The sequence below is a fragment of the Vicugna pacos genome, chromosome 30 (genome assembly GCF_048564905.1).
Source record: "Vicugna pacos chromosome 30, VicPac4, whole genome shotgun sequence".
Classification (NCBI taxonomy): Eukaryota; Metazoa; Chordata; class Mammalia; order Artiodactyla; family Camelidae; genus Vicugna; species Vicugna pacos.
In genome coordinates, this window is record NC_133016.1 from 27,358,427 (window position 1) to 27,373,517 (window position 15,091).

The 15,091-nt window shown below is 42.5% G+C and overlaps 1 protein-coding gene and 1 long non-coding RNA gene across 1 annotated transcript in view; one reads left to right on the plus strand and one right to left on the minus strand.

Moving 5' to 3' along the window:
* LOC140690323 (uncharacterized) overlaps positions 1-15,091 on the plus strand; it is a 1,184,725-nt gene that overhangs the window by 902,109 nt on the left and 267,525 nt on the right. The window lies entirely within an intron of this gene.
* Positions 1-15,091, minus strand: part of LOC140690312 (uncharacterized) — a 461,064-nt gene that overhangs the window by 245,578 nt on the left and 200,395 nt on the right.

Here is a 15,091-nt window from a genome sequence, read left to right on the forward strand (position 1 = left end):
CTAAAACATATGTATATACGTATGCATATGTTTATAACTGAATCTCTGCTGTACACCTGAAACTAACATTGTAAATTGACTACACTTAAATAAAAAATAATTTAAAAAATAAGTAAAAATAAAAGCAACGCCATTAAGAAAAAATAAAAGAACACTCTAATCCCCTTAGCTGTAGGTGGTGGAGAATTCTGGTTGTAAACACCAAGTCCACTGGATCACTCCAGCAATGGCTGTCACTCTTTCTGACCATCAGAGAGTCACTTGCTTCACTGAGGTTTCTTTTCTCTTCTGTGAAAGGCTACAGCTGCAACTAACGATGTATAGAATCTCATCATTCACAAGCCCAACAAGTAGTGAGGACTTCCCATGGGCCAGGCTCTGGACAAAGGAAAATATAGGGTCCGAAATATATTCATGGGTAGAAGAAGTTTGTGCCATAAAGACGTTAATTCTTCCTGTTTTGATAGACAGATTCATTGCAATTCTGATTAGAATTCCTACCAGATTTTTCTTGGAATGTAACAAGTGAATTTATGGTCAAGATTAGCCAAGAAATTTCTTTAGAACCACCACTGGGGAGGGGTGGATAGGTCATTAATTTCCACTGCTCTTTTTGAAGTGATAAAAACGTTCTGGAATAATAATGGTTGCACAACTGTGAATATGCTAAAAGCTGCTGAATTTTACCATTTAAATGGATGTACTTCATGGTGTGTGAACTGTATCACAATAACGCTGTTATATGAAAAAATATTTCTTGACAAATATTTTTCTTTTTATACCACTAGTCTGTCCCACAATTTAAGAAAAACAAAAAACCAATACAAACCAAACTGTGCCAGGAGTTCTTTAGGACTGCAATATCCCTGGGTCTCCAAGGCCTCTGGTGATGCTGTTCCTGTTAACACACACTAGCTGGGCTGGGCTAGCTAGGGACTGTAACTATCTTTTTAAAATTGACTGTCACACGTTTCACCCTTGGAGAGGGAAGGAAGGAGGATATCACAGCTTCATGCCTTCAGCTCATTTTTAACAGAACCAAGCCCTGCTTTCACCACTGTTAATCCCTCTCACTATAAAAACACGTGACATCAACAAGCACCGCCATCATAACACCTGAAAGTGTTCAAGATACTTACCTGCGGCAGAAACACTGAGGGAGGAGACAGAAGCTTGCTCAGCACTGATGCTCCCTTTTCCCGACTCCACCAGGTGAAGCTGGGCGCTACAGCCAGAGGCTCTCAGTCCGGGGAGCAGCACACACGCCACTGAGCTGGTCCTGAGGGAGGGTGAAAGGGAAAGGAGGGCAGCCCTAGGGGGGAGGGAAAGGGGGGGTGCGGGCTGCAGCCCCGCTCGGAGGCCAGCCCCAGCACCAGCATAAGCCGCCCGCTCCCGTCCAGGTCCGCAGACCACGCCCGCCCGGGAAACAGCCCGCCCATTGGTGGGGACAGGCAGGCGGCCGAGGAGAGGAAGCCCGGGGGGAGAGGACTCGCGGGCGGGAGAGGGGAAGGGGACGCCAGCCGTGGACTGAGGGGATCCCGGCTGCGTGAGAGGTGGCAGGCGCACACCTGGACCTGGACAGCTGTGGCCGGGGCGCCGGGGCAGGTGGTGCTGTCAGAAGGGTCTGGCCAGAGAAATTCAGCTGAACACGGGCTGACTGGCGCCCTTGGGGGCTGTGAAAGGCGGATCACCCTCCCGAAGCCGCCTGAACCCTTTCCCTGGAGCCCCCCACCTTGCACTTCCACAGCCAGAAGCCCCGGCCCCAGGCAGGAACCAAAGGCCTAACGGGCGACAGAGTTGAGAAGCATTTGGGGCCAATCCCCGGCTCGGACATGGAGCTTCGAACCAGGGGACCACCAGGCACCGACAGCGCATGCGCAGGAGGGACATGGATCCTCTCTGGATTCTGCGAGAGAAGGTGGGACAGCGAGGGAGGGAGAAGATGGGAGCGGGTGGAGAAGAGGGGAAAAGTGGAGGGATACAGATGGACAGGAAGAGCAGAGAAGGGATGGGTCTGGATAGGGGAGTGTCGTAGCGGAGTTGGAGAGAAAAAGCTTTACCTCTAGGGCACCCTGAGATGGCAGACCTACCTCTGTACCCTTCTGTAACCGTTCAAGTCCTGCAGCTCATGTTTTACCTCCCTGATCCAGACCTCCATCAGATGCTTCTGCAGAAACACTACGGGGATCACACCCGTTGCCCCCATGCGGAGCTGGGTTTTCTGTTGCTCTGAGAACCAAGCACCCGCAGGTGTTGTCGCTCAGAACTTCCTTGGGAAGAGTACATATTCCCCTTTTACACGCTGGGAAACAGGCAGGAAGGATCACTGCCTTAGCTCCACTGTCCCAGGTGTTGGGCTGGCGGGGAGTGGTGTGGTACAAGATCAGAGCCCCAGACAGAGCAGACTGCCTGAGTGTTGGTGCATAGTCCCCATCCCTCCTGGGTAAACCATACCCCAACCTAGTGGAAACATCAAGGGCTCACAGTGGTTTCCTGGGGGTGGGAGAGCTGTCCTCATGTGAAGGAAAAGTCCAGCTGGGCTAACAAGCTAAGTCACAAATCTAAGTGTGATAAGTGTCGGTTTACTGATCTAAGTTCTGCTGGGCTATCTCGTAAATCTGAAGTTTAGTGTCAGTTTATTGGGCTAACAACCTAACTCGTAATTCGAAGCTCAACAAGTGTCAGTAATGTGAACTATTACAAATTGATAAGCTGCAGTGTACTGATTCCTTGCATTTTGTTCTTTGAGTCTTATTGGCTAATATCCCCTTACTTGTATTGAAGTCTTTAAAACCTCATGTGCACGTCTTGGAGGTGCTCAGAAATTCGGAGCAGAAGCCCCTCTGAGCCCGCCGGCATAATAATTCTGAGTACTCCAGCACTCCGATTGGTGCTTGTTTCTTGGCTGGCCTGTTTCCATAACACTCAGCTCCAGTGCCCTGCTTTCTAGGTAGATAGGAGTGTTACCAAGTCCAAATTCATACTCCTCAGTGCAGGACAGGCCAATAAGTTTGGAAACCAGATGTTGGGGCTTGGAATAGCAAGTTTCTGTAGACCTAGTTGGCAAACTAATGTTCTGGAAAACCATCTCCCCAAGTCACAATTCAGGCTCCTTTCCTACGCGCTTGGTTGTTGCAAACTTCTTAGTGTAGGAATTCCTTCTTGTTAGAATCCTTTGTTCTTACAGCTATCTGCGTGGGTCAGATCCCTGTAAATCTCCAACAAAACAAACGTTATTTTCTATTCTGCAATTTGCTATCTTTTAATGAATGAAAAAATGTTAAATATCCTTAAAGGTCAGAGCTTCAGAATAAGCTCTCCTGTGTATTTCAGGCTCTAGGCAACAATTTTTTACAAGCAAGATGAAGCCTAGGAGACAGAGCATAGGGTTAAATTCAAAGGAACAGATCTAATATGGAGTCAGATTTGTTCTGTTCTATTACCCGGGCAGAAGCCACTTGAGGATTTAAATCTCTTTAAGTTAAAAATAACTAAAATTTTAAAGGAATTTACATACATAGGTGGGAATGTGCAAAGCATATCTGGAAAAGCACCCAAAACATAGTAAACAGTGGCATCTCCAGACAGGGCTGAAAGAACAGAGGATGAGGGAAAACTTCTTTCACTTGTGTATTTTTGTGCTCTGTTTGATTTTTTTTTTAACCTTTTGCTTGCATTTCTTTTTCAGTTAAAATAATGTGTAATGGAGCAAAGGAGTAACTAGCTTAGCAAATACAGCAGCCATGGAATCACTAAGTCATCACTTTTGATTTAAGCCAGAAACATTTATTGACTCTCTCCAATGTGCTCAGTCCTGTTTTAAGACTTCTTTTATTATAATAATAAAATAATAATTTTATTTTATTATAATAATAAAATAATAATAATAATTATTATTATTATTATACTATTATTATTTCTAGTACTATTACTATTACTATTATTACTATTATTTTATGAAATAATAACATGGTATACCTCACCCCTGCCCATGACTGGTGGAAAACCAACTGAGTTTTTCTTGTGTTGTTTTCCAAGGAGTAGAGATGAGTTTATAAACAGAACACATCTTCAGGGCAAAACAGGCAGTGTGCATTACCAGCAGGCCAGACAGCAATGAAGGGTTTTCAATTGAGGCGCAAAGAAGCTGAGAGAGAAAGCCTCAAGGACACTACAAAAAGCTGCCCAAACTGCCATCTCCATGGTACTACTGAAATAGGAAAGAACAAATCTGACTCCACATTTGATCTGTTTCTTTGACTTTAACAAAGCCAAGTTAATATGCTCCGGTCTTTTCATGGGTTATGATGTCACAGAGGAAACGGACAGGTCAACAAGGAACCACTCTGTCGTGATCACGGAGCCGGGGAAAGGGATGGGTTGCAAGATGTATGAAGCAGCCGCAACTGTGCCCGTGCTTCTAGGCAGGTATCCAAAATCGCCTCGACAAGGTGTCAAACATTTGTGCCCACATCCTCATCAACAGACATGTATTAAAGACAAATGGAAACATATAAAAGGCCAATACCCTTGCTGGGTACACCGTCCAAAGAACAAAGTCTCAGTTTGACAACTGGCCATCTCGGTTCCATGGAATTCATTCTTGGAGAACCTTAAAAACCACTCTTCTGTCCTCAAGAATTGCTGCATATTTGTCCTATCTTTGGCTCAGGGATGCAGCACGTTCAAGTGAACTTTAATGTCTGCACAGATTTGACTGTCTTTCTCCAGGTTCATTTGTCCATTCCAATGAGGCCTGAGCTATGTCCATCCTCCGTAAGATCTATTCCCTCCAGTGACAGTTCATTGAGCCTGCAATTAAAAGCCAAGTGAACAAGACTGTCCTCAGCTAAAAATTTCACCCACCCTTCACTGTTTTCTTAATCTCCTCTCCTGGCTAATTGCAACAGACTAACACCTCCCTCCACCAAGATTACCAACTATGTCATTTTGTCTCCCCAAAGAGAAAGTAAGGTCCATAATAGAGGAGACAACTACATAGTCACCTCTGAATTCGTAGCATATAGAACTGTTAATAAATAGATCTATGATTATGGCTTCTTTCCTTTAAAACCTTTCTGGTTATTTGAATGAGACCTTGGAAGGGAGGTGTTTGCTGTCCAGTATCTTGATCCACAAGACTCTGGAGGCCTTTTTCAGAATGGCTGTTCACTGATTCATTCAAAACACAACTTATCAATCAAGGAGTATCTGTGCTTTTCTGCCAGGTGTTTGTGGTCACTCTAATGCCAGAACAACTTTAAATTATATCCTTACTTTGGATTTGTTATTTTTCCCCTCTTCCAACAAAATTGACTTTCCTTAATTTCTTGCCCTGAGGAATTTTTTTTTTTTCCTATTTCACCCTTTAGTAAACCAAGATCCTCAGGATGGGCTTGGCCCATAATATGATCCCCCATCCAACTCCTAGTGTCAGAGGCCTGGGGCTCACATCCTGCCCTCCTGTCAAGGCAACTGAAAATCAGTTCAGGATCAAACCAGCACCCCAGGGATTCTAAGGCTCGCATATCTCCCAGAAACCCTGCTTTCTCATTTGTCTTGGCTTCTGAGAATTTTCCCTCACTTTCTTGACAATTAGTTGTGCAGCTTGAAAGATGAGGAAGGAAGGTTTTATTTCTTAATCAGCATTTTAAGGAACTTGTGTAATGAAAGTTTTCACGAGTTTCTAGAACCCTCCATTGCTGAGAAAGAAAACACACTAGACATTTTCTAAATTTAGCTCCCATGTGCATTTTTTCTTTGTTTTTGTTTTCTTAACTGTTAACAGACATTTTTTAATTAAAAAAAAATAAGGCCCCAAAAAGGATAGAACACTGAAGGGGCAATCAAAATTAAAGGGCAAAGACAGAAAAATGATAACTACTCTACAAAGTTAATATAATACATACACTATGTATCAGATCAGCAATTCTCAGTAACAGCTAATTGAAAAATGACCATGAGGTAAAATTTCTCTCCTGTCAGGACATGGCCAACAGAAAATACAATTAAACCAACAAACTAATATCCTAAGTCTGGCGAGGTACAGAAGTCTACAAGCTAAATGTGTCTTCTTCTGGAAAAGAGGAAGACACACCAGCTCTTTTCTGTGGAGCCTGAGCCCACGGGAGGACGGTGAAGTGAGCTCTGTAAGTACCCAATTAGCAAACTGAGTGATGAATAAATAGACGTGAGCTTTGATGACAGAGGTGATACTACTATTCATTTGTCCTGTAAAGTATGACTTCCGTTCAGTGATCAATACTTCGGTGTCCTCAGGAGTTGACATTATTCGAAAATGCACAGCCTGGGCGCAGACCTCCACTTTCAGCTCGTGACACTGCACTTAGATGTCACAAGGGCACCTCCAACTCCACCTGCAAAGAGCTGACTTCACGGTGCTCCTCCAATAGCCGTCCTGCCCAGGGCCTCTGGTCGGGGGCTAAGTTCTCCGTGCCTCTCCCAACTCAGACCCATCACTCACAGATGTCAATGGACCCCTCCTTCAGGGCCCAGATATCCTCAGACACCGAGTCCCACCACCCACACCTGACCTACCAGATACTCACTGGCACTCACTCAGCACTGACTCTGTGCTGGGACCATGCTGCACACTGCAAACGTTATCTCACTGGATCTCCACAACAGTCCTGGGAATTGGGTACATCGCTGCTTCAATTGATTAGATAAATTGTTTCACTTCCTTGAGTGCGTCATTCAAACTGACACGGCTACTGAGCCACAAGCCTGGGCCTGAAAACCACTTGAAAATTGAACACTGCTACACCTCGCAGCCACCCTACTCTGACTCATCACATCACCTCCTGCCAAGCCTTCTAAATGTTTCCAAGCATTCTACAAGACAAAAGTGAACTGCGAGAGCACCCCACTCTCCAACATAAAATCTGTCAATGATGGTCCGCTGCCCTTAGGAGAAAGCCCCACCAGGCCTGAGCACAGCCCAACGGCCCAGCATCCGCGTTCCCTGCGCGGCCACGCCGCCTCACCCAGTACGCAGCTCTACACGTGCCTTCTCTAGGACAGGGATGCAGACTCCGCACAACCCAGGGCTTGTCTCACTTGAACAATGATCACCTACTTCAGTGTTCATCTTCTTCTTTGCTGACCCTCAGAAAAATGTTTTCTCATGATGAATCAATATCTTTTTCCTTATAACTTCCCATCATTGATAATGAGCTCCCCCGAAAGAGAGAAGACCTAATTGTCAGTCTCCTTATCTGTAAAGTGAGATTAACAAGGAAATATGTGAGGTTTTATGAGAAATAATATTCATGTGAGGCTGAGGGACAATTCCATCATACAATAAGCACTCAATATGTGCTTAATTAATATTAATAAGAATATATTGCATTCCAGCAACCTTCAATCAATTTTTAATGACTTTGTCCAACAGACTACTGACAAACTGTTGGACGAACCACTTTGAGCAGATCAGCACAAGCGTACTGGGATAGGTAAGCGCTGACTCCAGTTGCAGCTGCAGCCACCCAGCACTACGGGGTGGGGGCAGTTTGCTCAAGCTCTTACATGTTGCTTGAGCATTTAGTTGTCGTTATTGATTAAAGACAGGTGGGGGTTCTTTAGTCAAAGCACCTGAAACATAAATCTTCAAAGATTGATGCAAATTAGGTTTCAAGAACAACACTCTCACTAGAAATTATTTGAAAATCATAGTCTTAGCTACTCCGCACATCAAAAGGGCATGTTCTTAATGTATCTGACTAAATACACCGGAAGGGTTGTTTAAAAGAAATTACGATGAAGCCATCCTGAATAAGCTCCAGTATCATCTGCACAAAGCCCCACCCAAGGGTCTCATTTCACATTTCCACATAGGTGTTCAGGTAGCTTAACTTGGGTCTTGGTTTCTTATAACACGGGGCGGGGAATAGTTGTGGATAGATTTAAGTAGCAAATATATAACTAGGGTAATTGCTGTTAAGGAATTCTAGAAATAAGAAGATTGATATATAGTCCCACCCATAAGAAACTCAGCATGTCCAATTACAGCAGCATTAAAAATAAAATGAGGGATACATTTAACAAAAGTTTACAAGATTTGTACATTGAACTTTTTGAAGTATCACCAAAATAAATTTTAAAAGATCTACATATATGGAAGACATCCCATTTCCATGGAATGATAGACAGTATTATTAAAAATATTAAGACTCCTCAAAATGATCTACATATACAGTGGAATCCCTATCAAAATTCCAGCTGACTTCTTTGCAAAAATTGAAAAACTGATCCCAAAATTAATATGGACGTGCAAGGGGCCCAGGATAGGCAAAACAACCTTGCAAAAGGAGAGTAAAGTTGGAGGACTCACTTTAAAAGGTACTAAAATGCTATAGTAATAAGTCAGTATGATGCTGGCATAAGTTTGGATAAATAAATCTATGAGACACAATAAAAACCCACGGGGAAAAACTTACATTTACAGACAGTTTTCCACTACGGGGCCAAAAACACCCCATTGAAAGAATAGTCTATTCAACAAATTGTGCAGGGACAGCTGGGTATCTGCAGGCAAAAGAATCAATCTGGAATCTGAACACCCATATTTTATATAACAAATAAAAATTAAAACAAAGTAGATCACAGACAGAAATGTAAAAATTAAACCTATAAACTTTCTAAAAGAAGACACAGTATAAATCTTTGTGTTCCTAGGATAGGCTTTGGTTTCCTGGATACAATACCAAGAGCACAAGTGATAGAAGAAAAAAGCAGATAAACTGGACTTCATCAAAATTAAAACCCTTTTCTTACAAAAGACATCATCAAGAAAGTCAAATGACAGGGGAAATGGGTATCTCAAGTCAGAGAGTGCGTGCTTAGCAAGAAAAATAAAATAAATCATTACATCTAACTACCTCCCCTGTAAAGAAATTGTTTTAATGTTTAAAAAAAATAAAGTGAAAGACAATGTGCAGAACAGAAGAACAATTTTGCAAAACATTTATCTAATAAGAGAGTAGCATCCAGGATATATAACGAATTCTTACAACTGAACAATACAATAAAACAGACCCAATTTTTAAATTTACCACGAATTTAGATACATATACAAATGGCCAATAAGCATATGAAAAGATGCTCAACATCACTAGACAAATCAAAATTAAAATGAGATCTCATTTTACACCCACTAGGATGGTTATTACCAAATCATGGACAATAACAAATGTCATTCAGGAGGCAGAGAAACCTCATATGCGGCCAGGGGAAAGGGACAATTGTGCAACTTCTTTGGAGAAGTCTGGTATTTCCTCAAAAGCTTAGAGTTATATGGCTCAGCAATTCCACTCCTATATGTAGAGTCATCCCTCAATACCCTTGGGTGGTTGGTTTCAGGAACCCCACACCCTGGATACCATAATCCAAGGATGTTCGAGTCCCTTTACAATCAGCCATCTGGATCCATGTAGTGGAAACTACAGATATGGAGGGCCAACTGTACAGCCAACAGAATGAAAACATATTCTCATAAAAATTTCACATCAATATTCATAGCAGTATCATTCAGAGTAGCCAAAAGTTACTAACAATATCCATCCATCAATGAACGGATAAACACATTTACCAAGAATAGGCCCACAAACTTTTGGTCATTGAAACTTTGACAAAGGAGGTGAGAACATACAATGGAGTAAAGACAGCCTCTTCAGCAAATGGTGCAGGGAAAACTGCACAGCTGCATGTAAATCAATGAAGTTAGACTACTCCCTCACAGCATACACAAAAATGAATTCAAAATGTGTTAAAGAATTAAACATGTAGACAAGACACTATAAACCTCTTAGAAGCAACCATAGGCAAAACATGTGACATACATCTCAGCAATGTTTTCCTAGAGCAATCTACTCAAGCAATAGAAAAACAACCAAAAATATACAAGAGGGCTCTAATTAAACTTACAAACATTTGCACAGCTATGGAAACAGTAAGCAAAACAAAAAGACAACCAACCTATGGAATGGGAGAAAATATTTGCAATAAATGAAACTGCTAGGGGCTTAATTCCCAGAATATGTAAACAGCTTTTACACTTAATAAGAAAGAAAAACAAACAATTCAATTCAAAAATTGGCAGAAGTCCTAAAGAAACATTTCTCCAATGAAGACGCACAAATGACCAGTAGGCACATGAAAAAATGTTCAATATCATTATCAGAGAAATGCAAATCAAAACTGCAATCAAATATCACCTCTCACCAGTCAGAATAGCCATCATTCAGAAGTTCACAGACAATAAATACTGGAGAGGCTGCGGAGAATTGGGAACCCTCCTACACTGTGGTGGGAATGCAGTTTGGTGGAGCCATTGTGGAAAAATTATACAGGTTCATCAAAGACAAAACCTTGACCTCCCAGATGACCCAGCAATCCCACTCCTGGGCATATATCCAGAAGGAACCCTAATTAAAAAAGACACCTACACCCCAATGTTCACAGCAGCACTATTTACAATAGCAAGACATGGAAACAACCGAAATGTCCACTGACAGATGGCTGGATAAAGAGGTTGTAGCATATTTGTCCAATAGACTACTATTCAGCCATAAAATAATAATAAAATAATGCCATTTGCAGCAACATCAATGGACCTGGAGAATGTCATTCTAAGTGAAGTAAGCCAGAAAGAGAAAGGAAAATACCACATGAGATTGCTGACATGTGGAATCACAAAAAAAAAAAAAAAGAAAGAAACAAAAAGATAAATTTCTCTACAGAACAGAAACAGACAGAGTCACAGGAACCAAACTGTGGTTACCAGAGGGGGGAGGGTGTGGGAAGGAATAAATTGGGAGTTCAAGATTTGCAGTTACTGAGTATGTAAAGAATAAACAGCAAGTTTATACTGTATAGCACAGGAGAATATATTTAATATCTTATAGTAACTTATGTTTAAAAACAGTATGAAAATGAATGCCGGTATGTTCCTTTTTAACTGAAGTCTTGTGCTGTAGACAAGAAACTGACACAACATTATAAACTGACTAGACTTCAATGAAAATATTTTTAAATAGACTAAAACCAAAAAAAATGGAAAAGGATATTATCAAACAAAAAGAATAAAGTACTGATTCAGGCTACAATATGGATGAACCTTGAAATTTTATGCTAAAATAAGCCAGACACAGAAAGCCAAATAGTGCCCTTTAAGGTGAACTGTATCTAAGCGTTTATTGTACTACTCCTGTAAATTTTCCAGAGGTTTGAAATCTATCAATATCAAAATAAAATGTATTATGCATTAAAAACTTAAAACGCTTCCTCACAGGAGGGCTTTGATTATTAAATGCAGAAACGCATATAAAGCTCTTGGAAAAACAATTTGCACGTCCACACACAGTCACTGCTGTCACTGCCACTCAGAGGGTGGTGCCAGCGCTGATGAGAGCTGCCTCCACTCGCTCCCCTGCAGAAAGGAGTGAAGGCCTGAGCTCTGCCATGCAGGGTGAGCGTGAACCTGAGTCATACACAGCCACGTTCCAGACTCTGCGTTACCCAACTTTCTTATACAAACTGCAACATGTAATGTAAACACGCTAGAGGGATGTATCTTACAACACAGGGAATACAGACAATGTTTTACAGTAACTATAAATGGAGCATCTATTGTACACCTGAAACTAATATCATATTTTAAATCAGCTATATCTCTATAAAAAATTAAAAAATATTTTTAAAATGTTATCACTTTAATATTCGAATCGGTTTTTAAGTAAATACTAAACAGCTTAGAATATATAAAAGCATTTAATTGTGCTGTTTGTTTGCATATTGACATTCAGCCTCTTGCTAAAAGAGAATTTAAACAATTTTTTTAAACACAGCTTAACAACCATAACAACAAAAAGCCAAAACGGAGAGTGAAGAGAAAATGGAGATTCAATACTTAAATGAAACCAGGGGGAGATAAACTCATAAAAATGGATTCCATGAAGTCAGGGCAAGTGTTAAAGGCCGACTACAAATTCAGCTGTAAGATTCTTGGCAGCTAAAGCAAAAAGAAAATGATGAAGGGGCGGGTGGTAGAGCATGTGCTTAGCGTGCACGGGGTCCTGGGTTCAAGCCCCAGGGCCTCCACTAACAGATAAATACATCTAATTACCTTCCCACCAAAAGAACCCCAAAGAAAAGAAAAAGAGAAATTTCTTTCCCAAAAAACCCTGATATTAAATTTGGGTTAAATACTTAAAAACAGATAAAAAGAAAAATAAAAAAGATAAGTGACACTGTGAAGGAAAACCCCAGCTGGGCTAACAAGCTAAGTCACAAATCTAAGTGTGATAATGTCGGTTTACTGATCTAAGTTTTGCTGAGCTACTTGGTAAACCTGAAGTTTAGTGTCAGTTTAATGGGCTAATAAGCTAACACGTAAATCCAAGGACAACAATTGTCAGTAACGGGATCTGTTCCAAATTGATAAGCTTCAGTGTACTGATTCCTTGCTTTTTGTTGTTTGAGCCTTATTGGCTAATAGCCCCATACTTGTAATTAACCCTATAAAACCTCATGTGCACGTCTTGGAGGTGCTCAGAGCTTTGGAAAAGAAGCCCCTCTGAGCGTGTCAGCATAATAAATCTCAGTACTACAACCCTGTGAGTTATACTTGTTTCTTGGCTTGCCTGTTGTTTCTATAACAACACAAGCGATAATGCCCGTGAGATAAATCTGCGGAGGTTGCTGTCAGGTCCCCATGTCTCACGTAGGAAAATCTGAAACATTTTTCTCACCATTCAGGGTCATCATAAGCCCACCTCACACCTCCCGCAGTTAAATGCAAGAGCACAGGTAGGGCCAGACCTTTGCTGTCTCTGTGTCATCACAGTGAGACAGGATGGAAGGGGGAAGAGCACAGCCATTCAAGGAAGGCCACAGCAATTAACATCAAAATGTTAAAGGATTCAACCCCCAATAGGCCTTGAGGCTCAGGATGAAGAGATTTAACTTCTAGCAGATCTTGAGCTTCAGTAAACATCCATTGTATTAGTAACTTGGTCAATAACATGCCCCAGGCAACATGGCAGTCCCAATGATAGCCACAAAAGGTCAAAGGGTGGGAAATGGCCAACTCCCTGGGAATCCCAGCGCCTTACCCTAAGGCTGGTCCTTCTACTTATTAGCATATGAAACCACCAAGCCCAAGAAAACAAGCAACACAGCGCCACCTCGCGGTCACAACTCTCTCTCCCTCTTTGGGGAAGGCCCTCAATCTGTGGAGTGTGTACCTACTTCTAATATGAGCATCAAACCCCCACACCTCGTGACGTTTCTCTTGCATTTCAATGTATCTCTCTGAATAAATCTACCTTTACTCAACACTGGCTTGCTCTTGAATTCTTTACTGCATGAAGTTAAGGAACAAAATCTGGTGGGGCACATCCCAGGGGCTCAATGAAAGCCTGGGACACAGCCCTTCTCATGCCCAACGTTTTTTATTCTTGTATCAACAGGACTGGGCTGTGAAGGGAGGTCTGAGGCCACAGCTAAGGGACAGAAGCAGCCTCCAGGGCTCCAATTGGTGGGCAGTCTCTCCCCCAGCATGGGTCTTGGGGTCTGCCCGGTTCTCTGTGTTTCTCTGTTGTGCTGACTCCCCAGACATACAGCGTACTCCTAGGCTTGTCCCCACAAAACCCTTCTCTCCAAAATACAAGCACATCATGTCACAATCCCCTTGTTCAACAAGGAAATGTTCAGCCCACTTTGTTTCCTCCCCAATAAAGTACCCAACTGTCCTCGCTCCCATCACACCACTATTTTTTGTGAGAACTCTGCACTCGCCACACCCCATCCTGAACACAGGTGCCTTACTGGCTGTGATTGAGATGTTTCTTTCTCACACAGCCTGCGTCCTTTCACTTTCCCCTTGTTACCTTAAAAAAGCATTTCCTGAGTCACTCACCCCTCTGATTCTGAACTAACAAAGTGCTGAGGTTGCAGTCACTATATGCATACATCCCAGTTTTGGCTAGGTTTCCATCACAAGATCTTCATTAAGGAGCTGCATCAAGAAGTTTAAAGAGGCTATTCTTACATCTGAGTGGAGGAGCCTGCAAAAAAGTTGAATGGCTTTGAAGAGAGAGTTAACTAGGGACAAAGAAGTTGCAGGTCCTAGTCAAAAGTGTCATGAGGCAAAATGTTCTCCCAAGGCTCAGTGTGGCTTATGAACACGGAGTCGGCGGGGAGGAGGTGACAGGCAGTGAGTAGGGTGAGTGATACGGGTTACGCTCCCCCAGCTGGGGAAGAAAAGGTTTTTTCCAGTTTTCCAAACAATTTCTTACTACCTTTTTCTATTATTGTCACATACTATTTCCAACGAATTAAGCATATCAATGTCAGTCATTTGGGCCACTTGGGAGAAGCTACACGATGCCATTCACAGGGCTGGGACATGACAGCCACACCAGTCTAGATTGAAAGAACAGTCGGGGTATTTGCAAGGTAATCACGGGCATGCAGCAAACTCCCCAGCTTCAATGACCTCATCTCAATGCTGGGGCCAAGAAAACTACCAAGCAAAGTGCGTGATGATTATGGCCAACATCTGTTTACTAGGTAAGTGCCCGTGAAAGCTGCCGCTTAATGGGGAATGAGTACGATCAACGAGGCCCTGTCTACCTGGCCACACGCGCCCTGCCTTCCTGCCTTGGTGCAGCAGCAGAAATTGTTTAGCTGAGATGAACACCCCCAGAGCAGCCTCGACGGGAAAGCTCCCAGCTCTGCACGGCGAGACGTGTTCCTTTCCTTCTCAGAGCTGATCACAATTTGCTGTCGTCTGTTTTTATGTTTATCCCTTTTGTAACTGTCTCTCCTTCGGAGTTTTTGCTCAAGCAGCACAGGGCCAGATGTGTCTTGCGGCCTGCCGGATATTCTGGGCAGGGAAACAGCCGACTCCATATCTGGCTCTGGTGGTGAACAGAGAGGGCAGAAGGCCCAGGGGGCCATGCTGAACCGAGGCCTCTGCACCCAAAATTATGGTCTGATTTTGGGCAAATTATACAGTCTTTTTACCATGAGATTCCTCATCTGTCCATGAAAATAACTGTCCATGGCA